Here is an 18,998-nt window from a genome sequence, read left to right on the forward strand (position 1 = left end):
TACAGACAGCTCCCCAACCTGAAGCAAATATTCACCAGCAACTACACACCACACAACAGAAACACTAACCCAGGAACCAATCCCTGCAACAAACCCTGTTGCCAACTCTGTCCGCATAGCTGTTCAAGGGACACCATCATAGGACCTAACTACATCAGCCACACCATCAGAGGCTCGTTCACCTGCACATCTACCAATGTGATATATGCCATCATGTGCCAGCAATGCCCCTCTGCCATGTACATTGGCCAAACCGGACAGTCTCTACGTAAAAGAATAAATGGACACAAATCAGACATCAAGAACTGTAATATTCAAAAGCCAGTAGATGACTTCAATCTCCCTGTACACTCAACAACAGACTTAAAGGCAGCCATTCTTCAACAAAAAAACTTCAAAAACAGACTTCAATGAGAAACTGCAGAGCTAGAATTAATTTGCAAACTTGACATCATCAAATTAGGCCTGAATAAAGACTGGTCACTACAAAAAGTAATTTTCCCTATGTTGATACTCACACCTTCTTGTCAACTGTTGGGAATGGGCCATCCACCCTGACTGAATTGGTTCATTGCATACACAGCCCAAGGATAGACCCCAAAATGTACTTTATTAAAATACAGTCCTCAAGATGGTAACCAATTTACCCCACAAGTTTTTGTGGCATGTGTAACATGTTGCAGCCACTTGTAACATACTGTATTCCTGGGGAGATTCTGTCGGATTGTGCCCCCGCAGATTTCCTGCTTTTCCCTGCAGAAAATGGCAGGGAAGCAAAGGGAAGCCATGCGAGCGGGGGGCTGGGGATACGACCATGGGTGCAGTTTTTGGAGGGGGACTGCCCTCCAAACAGAGGTGAGGCGGGGGGCACACAGGGTTACATGAGCAGCTGAATGCAGCCTCCTGGGTCCTAGTGCCAGTTGTGCTCCACTTCTGTGTGCTGGGAGCCTTCCTATTTTCTGTGGAACAGTGAGTGCCCATGGTGGGATTGGGTAAGAGGGGGTGGGGGAAATGAGGGAAGGAGGATGAGAGGGTGGAGGGGAGGAGAATGGAGAAGAAAAGGAGATAGGGGAATCACGGTGGGAAGCAGGAGACTGGCATGTGGCGTCCCCTTGGCAGCATTTGGGGCTCCCCCATTAAGCAGGTCCATCAAACCCTCACACTGACAAGCCCTACCCCCCTACACATGGACCCCTCTGACAAGGCCCACACACACCCAGGCCCCCACCCCAGTGAGCCCCACTCCCCCAGCACCCGGACCCCCTACTGAGCTGCCACACCCACACACCCCACCCCGCCAAACCCCATCTCCCACACCCAGACTCCCTCGCTGAGCCCAACCACCATGACCTGGAGCCCCTGGAGCCCCTGCACCCAGAACCCCCCAATGCATCCAGATCTCCCACTGAGCTGCCCGCACCCAGATTACCCCACAGAGAAACTTCTCGCCCCACATCTGGATCCCTCCACACTTGGATCCTGCTGGGCTGAGCCTACCCAGCCACACCTGGTGTGCCTGGCACAGAGAGGCAGGGCCCCATGGCATTTCTGGGGCAGGCCCAGCCCTTACACTGTGTCGGGGTCACGTGCGGCACACGAGCTGATTTTCCGTGGCACTCACACTGCCCAGGTCCTGGCCACTGGTCCAGCGGGCTCTGCATTTTAATTTAATTTTAAATGAAGCTTTTTAAACATTTTAAAAACCTTATTTACTTTACATACAACAATAGTTTAGTTATATATTATAGACTTATAGAAAGAGACCTTCTAAAAAGGTTAAAATGTATTACTGGCACGCAAAACCTTAAATTAGAGTGAATAAATGAAGACTCGGCACACCACTTCTGAAAGGTTGCAGACCCCTGCTCTAGTAAGTGAAACAATGAATTCAAACTAATATGGCTCTTTTGGGTAATGCTGATCACTAGTTTGGCTCCTGAACCACTAAGGTCTGAGTATCACTGATTTAAATATACAATCATTTCCTTGTGGAGGTTTTGCAGGACTCCAACAAAACCCTCCAAACACTCAAAACCTTCACACATCAGGGACCCAGAATCCAACTTGTCAAGGGAAGTGACTTCTGCCTGGGTGAGTAATTTCATTTCTCTTATTTATTATTTCTTAACCACAAGTGTGCATGGTGCTGTACATGATAGAAGTATGAAGACACTTCATAGTCCAGAAAATCTTACAGTCAGAAAGAGATGACAAGAGGGACAGAGGGACCCAAATGAGGGGATTCATCTTAGATATTTATTTGCTTTGGTGGCCCTGAAAATGAATCTTTCGGAGGGATTTAAGTGAGAAGGGAAGAGAACAGGATGGAAAGGAAGGTATGTGCATATGCGGCAGCATGGAAGATGTGGAGACAAGAATATGAGAAATCTATCAAGAGGAGACACGTAGGCCTTGTCTAGACTTGCACCATTGCGCCACTGTAGTGAAGACACTACCTATGCCACCTTTTTGAGAGATGGTAGCTATGTCAACAGGAGAAGCCCTCTCATTGACATAGCACTGTCTATACCGGGAGTTTGGTCAGTATAACTGCATCACACAGGGGTGTGGATTTTCTGACATAAGTTTGCAATATAGCCTAGATCTAAGACTAGCACCACTGGTATGGCAAAAGAGGTATGAGTTATGAAGTGAAATCCAAGATGCAGGCTAGGACAGTTGTGCCTGGCTTTCAAGGCAAGTATGGGAAGTCTAAACTGAATATAGTGAGTGATGGGAGCTAATAGAGAGATTCAGTGAGGGCAATCTGCATGGATCTACAAGGTAGAATGGTCATTTTGGTGGCAATGTTTTGGATGTAAGGTAGTGTACATCTGGAAGGACAGAGGAAGGAATTGGTTAAAATCAAGGTGGGAGATAATTAGAGCAAAAGTTTTAGCAGTCAGGATACAGAGAAAAGTCAATTTGCAAAACATCGAAGAAGCAGCAGGATATGACTACTTCTCGAGTAGCTAGTCCTGGGACCCACAAGGGGAGAGGCAATTATTGATTTTGTCCAAAGTGATATACAGGATCTGGTCCAAGAGATGACTATAGCTGAGGTGCTTGATAATAATGACCGTAATGTAATTAAATTTAACATCCTTGTGGGGGGGAATACCAAAGAAACAGACCATAGTAGTATTTAACTTAAAAAATGGGAACTGCACAAAAATGCTGGTTAAACAGAAGTTAAAAAGAACAGTCAAAGGTGAAATGCCTGCAAGCTGCATGGAAACTATTTCAAAACACCATAATAGAGGCTCGTACTAAATGTATATCCCAAATTTAAAAAAAAAAAAAAAAAAAAAAAAAGGGAAGAGGATCAAAAAATGCCACCATGGCTAAATAGCAGAATAAAAGAGGCAGTTAGAAGCAAAAAGGCATACTTTAAAAACTGAAAGTCAAATCCTACTGAGGAAAATAGAAATGAGGATATACTCTGACAAGTCAAGTGTAAAAGTATAAATTAGGCAGGCCAAAAGAGAATGTGTAGAGCAATTAACAAAAGACACAAAAATTAACTGCAAAATTTTTATTAAGTACATCAGAAGCAGGAAGCCTGCCAAACAATCAGTGGGGTCACGAGACTATCAAGGTGCTACAGGAGTACTCCAGGAAGACAAGGCCATTGCAGAGCAGCTAAATTAATTCTTTACATCAGATCACATGAGGGAGACTCCCACACCCAAGCCATTCTTTTTAGGTGAAACATGTGAGGAACTGTCCCAGATTGTTCCAAAAATCTCCTGTAGTGATGCCTCAAACTGAAATTCAACAGTACTAAGGCACCAGGACCAAATGGTATTCACACAAGAGTTCTGAAGGAACTCAAATATGAAACTGCAGAATTAAACTGTAGTACATAACCTACTGCTTAAATCAGCCTCTCTACCAGATGACTGGAGGATAGCTAATATAACACCAATTTTTTTTAAAGAGGCACCAGAGGCAATCCTGGCAGTTACAGGCTGATAACTGTAACTTCAGTACCAGACAAATTGGTTGCAGCTATTGTAAAGAACAGAATTATCAGACACAGATGAACACAATATGTTGGGGAAGAATCAACACGGTTTTTATTTAGGAAAATCACACCTCACCAATCTATCAGGATTCTTTGAGGGAGTCAACCAGAATGTGGGCAAAGGTGATCCAGTGCAGATAGTGTACTTGGACTTTCAGAAAGCCTTTACAAGGTCCCTCATCAGTCTCTTAAGCAAAGTAAGCAGTCAGGGGATAGGAGGGAAGGTCTTCCCATGGATCAGTAACTAGTTAAAAGGAAAGACCCAAAGGTAGGACTAAACCGTCAGTTTTCAGGGTTCCCCAACAACCTGTAATGGGACCTGTGCTGTTCAACATATTCATAAATGACCTAGAAAAGGGAATAAACAGTGAGGTGGCAAAGTTTGCCAAGATAGTTAAGTCTAAAGCTGACTGTGAAGAGTTATAAAGGCATCTCATTAAATGGGATGAATGGGCAACAAAATGGCAGATGAAATTCAATGTTGCTTGGTGCAAAGTAACACATATTAGAAAAAATAATCCCAACTGTACATACAAATGAAGGGGTCTAAATTAGCTGTTACCACTCAAGAAAGATCTTGGAAGCTTCATGGATAGTTCTCTAAAAACATCTGCTCAATGTGAAGCAATAGTCAAAATGAGTTGATGTTAGGAACCATTAGGAAATAGATAGAAAATAAGAAAGAAAATATCATAATGCCACTATATAAATCCATGGTATGCCCACACCTTATATACTGTATGCATTGGAAAAAATCGGAAAAGATACAGAAAAGGGCAACAAAAATGATTAAAGGTATGGAACAGCTTCCATATGAGGAAAGAGTAAAAAAAAAGACTGGGACTGTTCATCTTAGAAAGAGATGACTATTGAGGAATATGATAGAGGGCTATAAAATCATGAATGGTCTGAAGAAAGTAAGTGTTATTTGCCCTTTCACATAACACAAGAACTGTGTCACCCAATAGAATTGGTAGGCAGCATGTTTAAAACAAATATAAGCAAGTACTTCTTCACACAATGCACAGTGAACCTGTGGAACTTGCTGCCAAGGAATGTTGTGAAGGTCAAAACTGTAACTGGGTTCAAAAAATAATTAGATAAGTTCATGGAGGACAGGTTGATTAATCAATATTAGCCAAGATAGTTAGGTATCCAACCCCATGCTCTGAGTGTCCCTAAACCTCTGACGGCTAGAAGCTGGGACTGGATGACAGGGTATAGATCACTCAATTGCCCTGTTTTGTTCATTCCCTCTGAAGCATCTGGCACTGGCCACTATCAGAAGACGGAATACTGGGCTAGATGGATTATTGGTCTGACCCAACATGGCCATTCTTATGACAAGCTGGTGCAGCACATGGAGAGGCAACAGTTGTTTCTACCTTCTGGTCCATCTGGACATTTAGGAGGACAAAAGTTATGTTCAACTAGGATCAGGTTCCTTCTCTTCAGTGGTTACTACAGACACAAGCTTTTAATACGTTCAGAAATTCCAAGGCCAGAAGGGACCGTTGTGATCATCTAGTCTGACCTCTTATATAACAGACCATAGAACTTCCCAAAAATAATTCTGAGAGCATACCTTTTAGAAAAACATTCAATCTTGATTTAAAAATGGTCAATGATGGCGAATCCACCATGACTCTTAGTAAGCTGTTCCAATGGTTAGTTACTCTCACCATTAAAAATTTACACCTTATTTCTACTCTGATTTTGTCTAGTTTCAACTTCCATCCATTAGATCATGTCATACCTTTGTCTGCTAGATTAAAGACCCCATTATTAAATATTTGTTCCCCTATAGACTGTAATCAAGTCATCCCATAACATCCTTTGTTAAGCTAAGCAGACTCAAAGAGCTCAATCACTACAATGCATGTTTTCTAATCCCTTAATCATTATTGTGGTGGCTCTTTGAACCCTCTCCAGTTTATAAACATCCTTCTTGAATTGTGGACACCAGAAAGGAGGACACAGGGTTCCACCAGCAGTTGTACAAGTGCCCAAATATAGAGGTAAAATAACCTTTCTACTCCTACTCAAGATTCCTCTATTTCTGCACATGTGACAAAAGTGCTGGGAAACAGCAACTGATTCACCATTCTGCTTACTACAACCACAAGTAGTTGTCCTGGAGTAGCCCTCGTTAAAAAAGGCTATGCCTAACTGGTGGATTGGGATGGGCTGAGAGCCCAAAAGGCAGAAAAGGCATAGGAAGAAGTGCCCAGAGAGAAAGAAGCAGGTTTTTCAGAGTCAGAACCAGGAGATCTCCCTCCCAGGGAAAATACCTTCTGTCTCCCCCATCCTTGGCTGAAAGAGCTAATGATTGTAGGATATTGTAAATTCAAAGCAGTATGACTTTGTACAAGTGGTGAGGAGAATACGGTGAAATAAACCACAAAGTGTTTGATCAGAATAAGGTCTCTGAGCAGGACCTTGCCCTGTGATAGCACCCCAGGATTGTGTTAGCTCTTTTGGGCACAGTGTCACACAGGGAGCTCAAGTTCAGCTGATTATTCCCCCTCCATCCCCAAATCTTTATCAGGGCACTGCTTCCCATGACACCATAATAGAGGCTCATTTAATGGAACATTTAGCCATATTAAAACATTGTTTGCTTGTGCACACTTTACCAAGCAATCCAGATGGCTCTGAATCTCAGTAACCTGTCCTCTTCATTATTTACCACTCCCCCTATTTTTCTGTCATCTGCAAACTTTATTAGTCATGATTTTGTGTTTTCTTCTAAGTTGTTGATAAAAGTGTTAAATAGTTTATGTCCAAGAAACAATCTGTGGCACTCCACCTGAAACACACCCATTCAGTGATGATTCCCCATTTACAATTCAGTATCAGCTCTACAACTTGGTGCTTCCTTTGGAACATGTGAAATTTCACTCTGTTTGTTGTGGCATTGTCTTGAGCAGGGGTCTCAAACTCAAATGACCACGAGGGCCACATGAGGACTAGTACATTGGCCTGAGGGCCACATTACTGACACCTCCCCGCCGCCGCCCTTGGCCCCGCCCCCATTCCACCCCTTCCATGAAGCCCTGCCCCACCTCTTCCCTGCAGGAGGGGTGCGGCAGGGGGCTAAGGGCAGTGGGTTGGGGTGTGGGGTGCAGGAGGGGTATGGGGTTCAGCAGGGGGCTCAGGGCAGGGGGTTGGGGTGCAGGAGGGGAGTGGCAGGGGGTCAGGGCAGGGGGTTCGACTGCAGGAGGGGTTCGGGGGGTGGGCTCTGGCCCGACATGCACCGGGGGCAGGGCAGACTCCCTGCCTGCCTGCCCTGCCCCACCCCTGCGCTGCTCCAGGAAGTGGCTGGAACATAGGGGAGCAGGGGCACGGGGTGTGTGTGTTGCTGTTGCTTCAGGCACCGCCCCCAGCATCTCCCATTGGCTAGGAATGGGGAACCGCGGCCAATGGGAGCTGCTGGAGGCGGTGCTTGAAGCAACATCAACACACACCCCTGCACCCTCCTCCCGCAGGTTCCGTCCGCTTCCCGGAGTGGCGCGGGGGCAGGGCAGGCAGGCAGGGAGCCTGGGTAAACGCTGGAGAAGGGCGGGGGGGCAAGGACCTCGCGGGCCACAGAAAATAACCTCATGCGGCCCGCGTGTTTGAGACCCCTGGTCTTAAGGGTGCTCCCATTCTGACCTAATTACACATTTTATGGAATCATTAATATGGAGAATCTGCTCTTTCTTGCTACTGTATGGGAATTTTCTGGTGTCTCCCTCCACACCCACCCACGAAGGCTGTTACAGGTCACCTGACAGAGTAATTTCACCCCAATGTTGAAATGGGGGGGGAAGGGGGGAGACAGACACCTCTTGGGGACCTTCTTCTGACTCCACTAAAGACAAGAGTTCACCTCTCAGGAAAAATGAACTTGAGTGCTTCCAGCGCTTTCTAGAGTTCCCTCATACTTTTTATACTTCCTGGATTTTAGAAAGTCTGTCAGAGGAAAAATAGGAAAATGTGGAAAATTTAAAGAGAAAAGGGAGAGAAAAGGTTGCGACTTCTTGTTCACTTTCTGATGGGCCTTTTTACTTGCCCCTTTTGTATGCAGTTAATGGTGGAAAGTGTCTCTTGGGCCACCCTGACAAGAATTATGGCTGTTCTGCGTCATCTTTCAGGTGAAGAGCAACTCCCACTTTCTTCATCATAGCTAACACTTTAGAAGCAAGGGTCTCATATTTGTCAGGGGTTCCCAAGGCACTGGACATGATTACCAAGGACAGGGAGAATCTTTAACTTACCCAATTACTGTGCTCTGGGTTATCTTACTATCACAGTGTGGAGATTGACCTTATTTGTTCTTGTTCTTTTTGGCTCTTTTCTTTAGTAGCTAGAGTTGCTACTGCTCCTGTGCTCTGCCCTTGCAACAATGCTCTTGTTGCCAACCTTTTTAAAAGAGTGGGGTTGGCTTTGAACAGAAATAACATGCATTTAAAACTGTTTGAGGGCCTTGTTTGGCAAAATTTGGCAGTCCTCATTAAAGTCCCTTCAAACAGTTTGAGCAGGGCCCCAGGCAGCCTTGGATACCTGTGAGCAGAAGAGGAGGGCTTAGTACCCACCACTGAGTACAATGATAGTTATCCTACAAAACCATCATTTTGATTAGCTCCCCTCTGTGTTCTCCAAGCACAGGAAGAGCACTATCAGCTGTAGGAAGGAAGGAGAAGCAATGGGTAAAAAAGTAGAGACCAAAAGGGTTTCTCTGACCGGATGCACTGTATTCACATCCTACATACCACTGTAATAATCTTTGTACAAAATATACCTTGTGAGGTATCATTTGAGAACTAATAACTTGGTGGTCACTAATATCGTGAAATATGAGTAGCAACGTTATATGCAAAGTTATGGATTTCCATTGTATGATGTTGGTAGCATATGTTCACACAGCCCCTTTACAAGCATTGAGGGGCAAGAATAATCTTGTAACTAAAGCAGAGAACTAGGAATCAGGACTCCTGAGTTCCATCTCCAGTTCTGCCACAGATTTCCTGGGTGACCTCACACAAGTCACATAACTTCTCTGTACATCTATTCCCCATCTGTAAAATGGAGTTTAGTCTTCACTGCCTCGCAGTGGTGCTGCCAGGCTCAATTCATTCACTTTTTAAAGCAGTGAAATCCTCAGACAGAAAGCTCTAGAAAAGGGACACAATATTAATTATAGGTGGAACATATATAATTAACGTTTCCCCAAGCATTTCCATTTTATATGCGCATATATAAGTTTAAAAGTTTAAAATTGTGTCACAATTATTTAGGTTAACATTTGCTGTCACTCCAAAGGCAGTTTTAAAGAAAAGTTTGAATAGAAACTGTTCAGTTGTTGAAGGGGTGGGCGTTCAGGGAAAATACAGATTTTCTGCTAGAAAAAAAGTTTGACCTTTCTGAACATCACTAACACTTCAGCAGGAGGTAGAAGAAACCTGAAGTTTAACACAGGGACATAACTGTTCAGTCACAAAGGTACTTTTCAGACGTCTGCTCAAAATCTATTTTGATATGGCCAAGATACAAGGATTTTAAAAATACATACTTCACACATGCAGAGAGTTTTGTTAAAAGAATAAAACTAATTCTGTCCATGTTTCATTAGCAATGAGTATTGTGCTTGTAGAAGGGTGGAATACTGTCAAGGCTGCTAAGCTGTTACAGCTGCTCAGTGCTTCTGTCCTTGGAGCTCCAGTATTTTCATCACTAACAAAGAGCACAGACCGCTAATTCAGTAGAACTCCATGTCACTCACAGAGAAAGGCAACAGGCATGGTTCGGTGACAAAGACACTCGGCCAGGTTTATTGCCCTCATGGCACAGTCATAACAACTTGCACAACTACATTAACACGAGTGCCCCGTGGCAAGGAGTGGCTCAGTCAGCAGCAGCAATCCTCTGCTGTCCCTTCAGCCATACCATAAACCTTTGACAGATACCCCAACATTTAGACAAAACTGAAATAAACAATTTTCGTACCACCTTATGTGTTTCATGACATCTGTTTGTTACCTCCCATTATCCCTGATATCTCAGACCAAAGATCCCTATTCAGTGTTCTGTCAAACTATCTTATCTTGTACTAGATTGGGGTGTAGCTATACTAGCCTTCTAAAATGTAATTACATAAATATCTAGTGCCTTGTACACTAATAACTGCCAAGTTCATGTACTGAACAGTAAATTTGTAAGCATCTATTTTAACACATGGCCTGACCTTGGTTCATAGCTTCTGGTTCAGGCCTTGCACCAGGCTCAGTGCTCCAAGCTCTTTGCTACAATACTTATATAAACTGAATGGAGGGTATTCCTGGAGAGACAGTCTCAGTATTCCATTAGATTTGTGCATCTATATAGATAAGATTCCAGGAATGTCACTGTGGGTCACACTGAAGCCTATTATGTCTGTAGAGTCAGCATGAAGCAATGGAATCAGCTACAAGTATGTTCAGAATATCATCAGGATGAATTATTACTGAGTTTCACCATCTGTGACCATCCAGTTTTTAAGTTCTCAGTCATTTTCACTTTACAAATTACACCTGTGTGGTGTACAGCTACAGTAAGACATGTATTTATGACAGACCAAGAGTCATAAGACCACTGTTACCTCTGATATCACAACCAATCACCGCCCTTACTCTACAGCTGATTTGCATAAAAAAATTTCACTGGATATATGAGGGCAATTGCACAGATGGCTTGATCATTTGGCCCAGCTGCCATCAACAGCTCTCCAAGCACAACCTCCCCCAGATACAAAACACCACCACAACCCACCAACAATTAGTATGCACAATAAACCCTCATGGCAAGGCACACCCTTCATTCACCATCATCATCAAAAATCAATAAAAATTTATCAGCACAATAGATACCCTCACTCAGACTTACCAAAAATACATAAACCTAAGTGACAACACACAAATTTTTTGAGTTCTCAGTCATTTTTACTTTATGACTTATACCCTGTACTTGTGAAACAACCCAGCTTTTCAGCTACTGGTACATAAGTTTTATTTCATTTTTTAAAAAGTATGGGTGTTTAAAGTATGGTCTGAATGGGTTGAAGTAGCCAGGGCTCCAAAAGAATTCTGGTTTAATTGTATTGTGTGCCCAGATTGTACAGGAAAGTGCATTTAACTTGTGTCTAGCAAATAATTGCATGTTATGTCATTGTTTTAGAGCGTCTTAATAAAAAAAAAAAAAAAGCACAAGCTTGGGATATTCCATCCCAAAAACTACCTCAAAGGAACATTAATATTGCAAAATAAAGCACTCCAAAGGCTAGAAATGCCAAATTTATGTTGTCTGCGCAACTTAATACTGCCCTCCTATGCCCTTACGATGCAACTTTTAATTATATGAACATTTAATTTCCTCTGCATGACCCAGTGTGCATATTGGACATTGAAAGAGCGAGGCCCCAGACAATTGCCGTCTTCATAACAGATTTTTGTTAGTGGCACAAGAAAGAGCTTGTGGAATTCATGCTTTACAGGCTCAGCTTAGCCTGGGACAGATAGTATGTTGTTAAAGTGACCGGACTCCACCTCATTCAGTACAAGGGTTGCACGGCAAGCAGTGCATTAAGCATATGGCCCACACACTGAACAATGAGGATAATATAAATATTAAAAAGCTGCCTTATTCATGAAGCATATCTAATCTCTTCACTGAATGCAGCAGCCTTTTGGGAAAAGTACTAGGTGATCATGTACTCTGAGTCCATCATAATGCATATGCACCAGGGGCAGAGTTGAAGTTGTTCAGGCACCTTAACTTTGGCTTTCTAGACCAGAGGTGGGCAAACTACAGCCCGTGGGACCCTCCTGCCCGGCCCCTGAGCTCCTGGCCCAGGAAGCTAGCTCCCAGCCCCTCCCCTGCTGACCCCCCTCCCCCGCAGCCTCGGCTCACTGCGCCACTGGCGCAATGCTCTGGCAGGCAGCAGAGCTGCAGAGCCGCGGCCTGATCCAGTGCTCTGTGCTGCGCGGTGGTGTGGCTGGCTCCAGCCGGGCGGCACGGCTGCCTGTCCTGGTGTTCTGGGAAGCGCAGCTGTAGTGCCGCCAGCCACTGGTGCTCCAGGCAGCACAGTAAGGGAGCAGGGAGGGTTGGATAGAGGGCAGAGGAGTTTGGGGTGGTGGTCAGGGGGCAGGGGTGTGGATAGGGGTCGGGGCGTCAGAGGGCAGGGAACGGGGGGTTGAATGGGGGCAGGGGTTCGGGGGGGCAATCAGCAAGGAGAGATGGGGCTGGATGGGGTGGCAGGGGGAAGTCAGGGGTGGGGAGTCCGGGGACGGTCAGGGGACAGGGAGCAGTGGGGGAGATGGGGGGCAGGAGTCCCAGGGGGGCCATCAGGGGGCGAGAAGCAGGGGGGTCGGATAGAGGGCAGGGGCCTGGCCACCATATGATTTTGGAAAACCGATGTGGCCCTCAAGCCAAAAAGTTTGCCCACCCCTGTTCTAGACCATTAGAGATTCCATTTGCAATCTAATAGTCTTTTAATATAGCAGAGGTGGGAAGGTGTTAATGGAATGGTTTACACTTTCTGTACATCTTCCAATGGGGGGGGGGGGGGAAAGAGAGATCAGGCCAAAACCAAAGGGTTTACCAATATAAATTATATGTCATTCATTGTTACCAATATCTTCAATTCCCCAGTTACAGATATTTAAGTGCAGAAAGCACGACTTGGAAAAATAGCAGACATGGAGATGGGAGACATTCTGTGAAGATCTGGAAACGTCAAAATAATCCAAAAGAGTGCCCCATAAATAGCAAAGTCTAATTTCTTTTCTCCATTTATTTTTACATTTTCAATAACCTTAATTATCTTCTCCACCTACACAGCTTGTCTTATTTGATTACTCATGAGTGACCTAAGAATTTGTCACTGATAAGCTGGAGAGTCTATACCATGAATTTCTGCAGAAACTAACCTTTCATTAATAAAGGTTCTAACCTCTACAATTCTGAAGATAACCTTCCAAATGTGAACAGATGCAGAGTTGTCTTTTTCTTTCTTCTGAAGTTTCAGCACCTCTGATACCGCTGAGAGCTTTCCTGATACATTGGGCATATTTTATTCACTCACAAAACCTTTCATTAAGATGGAGTGTTAAGTGATGCTGCTGTACAACATGCCTTCCGTTCCCAGAACATGGGACTTCAAATCCCCAAAATCACACATTAAAAAACCAGGAAACATTCAGATGAGGTCTCCCCACATACCCTTGAGAAATGTTATTACAAGAAAATCAAATCAAGCTTATGAAGGTCAGGAAATACAGAGTTAATGTGATATTTCATGAATACCGCCCCCCATTAGGATACCTGCACATTCATTTGGAAGTATAAATTATTAGCCTAAACTGCAGAAATACAGCCATAGTAAATCCCCCTAATATATGACTCTCTTTTGGGCAGCCCTTTTGGTATGTTTCTCGAGCTGCCCAATGGCATGCCTGCCATGAAGACACACTGGCTTCATTTTTAACAAGTCCCAGATATTTCCATCTTTTCTGGATTACTTTAGAGATAAGGGGTTGTGAATTCTGACAAATCTTGGTATTTTATTCCACTTAGAGTATTTTCCTAAGGTATTTGCTCTCCAAGGCACTTAGATAACTGACTGTACCTTAGATGGATTTCCAGTTTTGACCTCCATATGTTAGTTGGAAATAATATTTGAGTTGAAGATTCATAGTTTGGTTTTAAAAGTGTAGATTTTCGATAACTAAATCTTGTTAAGAGGATAAATGCAGCTGTTGCTTGCCAATTTGTGACATTATTTCCATCTGGACATCCCCACTGGCTTGCATGCTACTACCAAGATATGTGAATTTACTCACTTCTTGTACTCCTTTGCCTTCTAAAGAAATATTTGAGTTACGAGTTGCTGGATTCTCATAAGATTTGTTTTTTTTCCCATAAGTATTAATCCCGTCTTGTTAGCAATGCTTCACTTAACCCTCACTAAACCATGGAGACCACTTTAATGTATGCAACCAGACTGCTGACAACCCCAAGGTAAGACACACTTGTTCACCTCTACAGACAGACAAAATTCAGCACTGAAACGAAGTATACATGCACCTCTTTTCATATCACAGCAAAAGCTCTGCCAAGATGCTCCAACTAATTCTTAGATCATTCAATACAGCTATACCTAACAGTGAATGTAGCAGTAGAGCATGAAGATGAATGCTGGAATTCAAATCTGTGAAACAACCCAAACAATGGCATGTTCTCAATCCTTCCTCATATCTACCTATAGTAGATTCATCGATTTTAGGATCAGAGAATAAACTTCCCACACAATCTTCCCCGTGGTACAGTGATATGGTGATTATAGTTAGTTATGCAATGTAAGTTGGCTCCAGGACAGGACTGCAGCAAAGGGTGGTAACAGGCTCCAGCAGTAATTGAAGCATGGTCAATACTGTCCATTAATTAAAGCACAAATGCTGGTCAGTGGGCCCACGTGCTCTCAGACAGCACCTCCCCAGAGTAGAGGATGACGGTGAAAGTGGGATACTCTCCCCCTGTCCTACAAGAAAGGACAAAAATTGGCTTATCAGTGCTCCCTGCCAATCCACCTCGGAGTTAAAAAAAGGTTTGTCAGGCCCCTTTGAGCCAAAACAGGATACTAAAACTTGTGTGTGTATTGCAGGGAGAGGGAGAGCTCAAAAGAGTGCCACTGAACTAGGTGCTTATACATCATCCATCACTGTAGTAGCTGAGCACCTCAAAAACAATTAATTTATCCTCACAGAAGTGTTGTAAGGAAGAGGTGGGGAAGTTTTATCATTTTAAAATGGGGAAGCTGGCATTCCACTTTAAATCAATCACACTGTGCATATTAATTTTAAAGAAGCTACAGAATTCAGTCCTTAATAGAGATCATGCTGCAACCCTAACTATTGTGCAGTTATTGCTGCCCATTAATATAGGCTGTTCCTGTCCCCAGATGGGGCCTCACACTTCCTCTTGGCTAATACATTTAGGATATCCAATAATTTATTCATGGATTGGTTTGTGACATTATTGCTCGTCCCTCTCCATGAGGCATTAAGTTTGGGATATGACTTAACAGAATTAGGGGTATCTGTTCTGCTATTAGAACAGGAGTACTTGTGGCACCTTAGAGACTAACAAATTTGCTATTGCTACAGTAAGTAGCTTAGAGGGAGAATGACAAAGCCCTGGGGAGAAAATGACAGCTTGCCAGCGCCACCAACTGTAAATATTTCCCCTGCATCAGGACTTGAAAATTTAACTTGCTAGTGACAAACTGAAGCTTTCTATTTTAACTATAGGAGGCCCAAGCCATTGTTTTCTACAAAATATAAAATTTTATTAAGAAAAAGAGATAGGTTTTGTGGTTATAAAGATCACGTGTCTTATATTCAGGTTTCGTTGCCTTCCTGAGTCTTCTGACAGACAGCACTAGCGCCACAACTGCAGCCCACCACTTTACCAAGCAGTGGTATGACATACTCTGCATAATTCTGATCAGTTTCAGAGTGCTATTCAAAACTCTGTGGAGCACAGTAAGACTCTGGCTGCTTGCTGGGAAAGCTATGGACATCGCAGGCACAAGGGATACTCCCTTAGAGAAGCCAAAGTGCAAATGGGGCAGCAGAGACTGCAAATCAAAAGTCTTCTCATGCCACTCTCAGCTGCCAAGACCTCAGAAATGGGTAGCTCTATGATGCCTCTACCCAAGCAACTCCCAGGAGATGTAGACTAATAGAATCCCCACCACACACAATAAGAGGAGCGTCTTACAGGAGGCATTTGGAGGACTTTTTCTTACAAAAAAATCAAAGAAGTTCCACAGGGAAGGGCAGTGGGGAAAGACAAATGCCTGTGAACAGGGCTTTGGAGCTGTGCTCCGGCTCCGCTCCAGGCAAAAACCTGCAGCTCCACTGCTCCAGAGCTGCTCCGCACTCCAGCTCCGGGCTCTGCTCCAAAGCCCTGCCTGAGAAGAAATGTCTTATATGAAGATAAACTAGATGAGGGAGAGATCCTTAGCGGAGAGGAACTGAGCACAAAGCAGGAAAGACAAAAGCGGACCCAATAGAGATGGGCAGTTCTTTAAGGTGGGCAGTTCCTTGAAAGTGAGGAAGAGAAACACTAAATTGACAAGGAAGTTAACTCAAGCATTTGGAGATGGGCATGTATGAAAACCCCTAAACACACTAAACCGGGGGTGCACACAACGCCTCCTGCTTCAGGAGGGAAGGCAAGAATCGCGGAGGGTGTTCTAGACAGCAGGGGAGCGACGCGATCCTTGCAAAGCCGCTTCACCCGGTCCCCTCACGGACAGCGGCACAGAGCAGCCCCGGGCCCGACGGGAATAATCGCAGCGAGCCTGCCCCGGGCCCGCCCTAAGGCGACCCTGGGGGGGCGGGCTGCGCCTGGGGCGAGGCCACTAGCCTGGTGCTCAGGCCAGCCGACCTCGAGCCCCTGCTCGCCCACAGCCGCCGTGTCGCTGGGCCTCGGCCCGGCCCGGCCCTGCGCTCAGGCGCGCGTGAGGGGCCCAAGATGGAGGCAGCGCACCAGCTCCCTACCGGGGCCCCGCGCGGCCTCCCAGCGCGCCACACGGGCGAGGCGCCGAGACACTGGCCCCCGGCGGGCTCCGGGACACGCGGCCAGAGCGCCCCCAGGGAGCTGGCCCCGCGCTCACCTCGGGTCGGCCGGCGGAGACCGCACTCGCCGCAGGCTCCTCTCGCGCTCGGGCCCTCGACGGCAACGACCGGTACGAGTCGAGTAACCTCCAGGGACCCTCCCTGGACCCGCCCTGCGCGTGCGCGTCCCTCGGCACCCCCCACACTGCGCATGCGCGCCTATGAGCGCGGTGTCCTCTGGGAGATGTAGTACCTCAGGGCGAGCTAGCTCCTTCCTCGGGCGATACCGGGGTCCCCATGACTCCGCCCGAACCGTCCTGGGGGCCGCACGTCGGGACACGCTACCCATCCCCAGGCCCCGCCCCTACTCTCCCAGGCCCACTCACCGGGCGCGTGCTGGGCTGGGGTGTGGGAGGACTCACGTGGGCAGGGAGCACCCCCAGGAGGGTGTGGGTGCCCGGGGTCGGGCCTGCCTTGGGCAGTGCCAGCCTGTGGGTTCCCGCCCTGTGCGCTCGGCGCTGCATGCAGGGGACATGTGATCAGAGCGGCCAGGGTGGGTCTGAGCTATGGTCCCTCGAGCCCAGTGGCCTGTCTTGCACCAGTGACCAGTGCCGCGTGCCTCAGCAGGTGTGACCATACCAGGGCAGTTAGTGCCTGACCCAGCCCTTTCCTTACCCTTCCTTGTGCTTTCTCCAATTCAAATACATCTTTTTGAGCTGGGGCAACCAGCACTGCCCTTCGTATTCCAAGTGTGGGTGTACTATAGAGCTATACAGAAGTATTATGATATTTTCAGTCTTATCTATCCCTTCCTGATGGTGCCTGCATTGGTAGCTTTTTTGGCTGTTGCTACACATTGAGCAGATGTTTTCAGAGAACTATCCTCAATGACTCCAAGATCTTTTTTTCTTTAGTGGTGACAGCTAATTTAGACCCCATCATTTTTTTGCACCTATAAACATTGATTTTCATCTGCCATTTTGTTGCTCAGTCACCCAATTCAGTGAGATCCCTTTGTAACTCTTCGCAGTCAGCTTTAGACTTAACTCTCTTGGACCCAGAATCCAACGTGTTAACATAAGTGACTTGTATCTGGGTGGAGAACTTCACCTATTTATTATTTCTTAACCACAAATGTGCTCTGTGTTGTGCATAATGCAAGTATAAAGACACTCCATGCTCCAGAAAGCTTAGTCAAAAAGAGAAGGCAAGAGGCACTGTGGAACCCACAGGGAGTGGTTCAGTACTTAGCTAGCTCCCAGTGACCACATATTTTTTACAAATGCCAGAAGTAATTTGAGCCCAAACTTTAATGTTTTGTCTTTACAAAATTCTTTATCATTTTTTTTAAGAAAACATAATTCTGTGTTAAACTACTACAAGAAATTAAACAATGCGGAAGATGTTTAAACTCAAACCTAGGTGTGAGGGATGGGTGAGGGAGCATAGCGAGATGAGGAAACAAAATGAACAGCATTTAACATAAAAGCATAAGTCCCATCTCATAGGCTTTTGGAATTGACAGGCTGGTTCAGCTCCAAGGTCCATCTAGTCCACTGTCCTGTTGCCTATGGCCTGTGTTATACAGGTCAGATTAGATCAGTGGTTCTCAACCCGTGACCCAAACAGCACACAGCTGCAGTCCATGTGACATCCTCAGAGCCATACAGGTAGTGTATATATTGCATGAATGCATCTCACAGTGGTAAATAGGTTGAGAATCACTGGCCTAGATCCGGTGACCAGACAGCAAGTGTGAAAAATTGGGATGGGGGTGGGGCGTAATAGGAGCCTATATACGAAAAAGACCCAAAAATCGTGACTGACCCTATAAAATCAGGACATCTGGTCACTCTAGGCCTAGATGATCACCGTAGTCCCCTCTGCCTTGGGAATTTATGAATAGTGAGAGGACACGATTAAAGCCAAACAGAAGGAAAAGGGCTAGAGTATTTAAAAAACAAAAACAAAAAGAAGCAGCGGAAGAGAAGATAGTAGCACATGCAGTTACCCGAGGGCCACTGAACATGAGACAGAATAACCATCTCAGCAAGCTCAGAGGTTCAGGCAGGCTGTCTTGCCCTCTGGGGAAGGTTTATAGTTAAATCATGTTGAACTGTTCTCTATTCACCTATTTTAGTAGAAATGGTGGTAATTTGGGAAGGGTGCTCTTGGAGTTCAGAGGGGAGATGTGCCAGGAGGAACTTGGAGTTCATTCACTCAGCAGCAGGACTGGTTAGCTTTGTCACTCCGGGTTACTATTAATAAAGCTCTTAGCTCTGTAGCTTTATTGTGCTCCTGGCTGCTCCACGCCAGGTGAAAGAGTCAATTTC

General features: G+C 45.3%; 1 protein-coding gene across 5 annotated transcripts in view; it reads right to left on the reverse strand.

The window, feature by feature from the left end:
- LOC123377673 (rho-related GTP-binding protein RhoG-like) overlaps window positions 1-16,975 on the reverse strand; it is a 28,383-nt gene extending 11,408 nt beyond the window's left edge. Inside the window, exon 1 of one of the 5 annotated variants that reach the window (XM_045030852.1) lies at window positions 16,919-16,975. The gene's annotated coding sequence lies outside the window, so the exon portion shown is untranslated. Of the gene's footprint in view, window positions 1-7,854; window positions 7,890-10,253; window positions 10,659-16,724; window positions 16,840-16,918 lie in introns of those variants that run through there. The other 4 variants (XM_045030848.1, XM_045030849.1, XM_045030851.1 and 1 more) reach the window with 4 other exon arrangements.
- Window positions 16,976-18,998: the final 2,023 nt, after the last annotated feature.

The sequence above is a fragment of the Mauremys mutica genome, chromosome 9 (genome assembly GCF_020497125.1).
Source record: "Mauremys mutica isolate MM-2020 ecotype Southern chromosome 9, ASM2049712v1, whole genome shotgun sequence".
Taxonomy (NCBI): Eukaryota; Metazoa; Chordata; order Testudines; family Geoemydidae; genus Mauremys; species Mauremys mutica.